The sequence below is a fragment of the Sinocyclocheilus anshuiensis genome, unplaced genomic scaffold (genome assembly GCF_001515605.1).
Source record: "Sinocyclocheilus anshuiensis isolate Anshui unplaced genomic scaffold, SAMN03320099.WGS_v1.1 scaffold838, whole genome shotgun sequence".
Taxonomy (NCBI): Eukaryota; Metazoa; Chordata; class Actinopteri; order Cypriniformes; family Cyprinidae; genus Sinocyclocheilus; species Sinocyclocheilus anshuiensis.
The window spans coordinates 10,811-11,246 of NW_015539915.1; positions in this window are offsets into that span (position 1 = coordinate 10,811).

A 436-nucleotide genomic window follows, 5' to 3' on the forward strand; every position below is an offset into this window, starting at 1 on the left:
CACGGCACCCCAAATCATCACTGACTTCGGAAACTTCACACTGGACTTCAAGCAGCTTGGATTCTGTGCCTCTCCAATCTTCCTCCAGACTCCAGACCTTGATTTCCAAATGAAATGCAAAATTTACTTTCATATGAAAAGAGGACTTTGGACCATTGAGCAACAGTTCTTTTTCTCCTTAGCCCAGGTAAGATGCTTCTGACGTTGTTTCTGTTTCAGAAGTGGCTTGGTAACCCTTTTCCTGAAGACGTCTGAGCGTGGTGACTCTTCATGCACTGACTCCAGTGTAGCGAATCAGCTCAAAGGGGAAATATGAATAATTAGTCTTCCCCATTATTGTGGTTTCAAAGAAAAAAAAGATTCCCGCAATTTATACTGTAGGGATGGTCATTTAATGAAACTCAAATGTAAATATTGTAATATTTTGAGATACTGA